Raw genomic sequence first — 415 nt, forward strand, 5'->3', positions numbered from 1 at the left:
AAGTGATAGATTTGACATATGAACCCTTAAATCTGATATTAGAATGAATATTTTTGGTTATGGAGCTACCAAATTAATTAATTACCAGTTAATAGTCCAGAGGTGAGAGTTAAGGTTAATGGAGATTTTCAGAAACTATTTCTATTTGTAGAGACTTCCAAAACGGGGGCAAGTGGCAGGAGAGGAACTGATTTCAAGTCTAGGGCAACCTAACACAAAATTTAGGGAAATAATTTTTGAGAGCTAAAGCAGGGAGTGCTTCCTTAACTAGGAGACCAAGAATCAAACTATTGAAAGTTAAGAGACATGGACATAGAGAGTTAGTCTAGGGCTCTTATCTGATGAAAATATATTTCAGACTAGATCAGGAAAAGACAAAAAGCCAATAGAAAAACAGAAGCTTAAAAATATAAAT

Source organism: Propithecus coquereli, unplaced genomic scaffold (genome assembly GCF_000956105.1).
Source record: "Propithecus coquereli isolate 6110/MARCELLA unplaced genomic scaffold, Pcoq_1.0 Scaffold542, whole genome shotgun sequence".
NCBI classification, from domain to species: domain Eukaryota; kingdom Metazoa; phylum Chordata; class Mammalia; order Primates; family Indriidae; genus Propithecus; species Propithecus coquereli.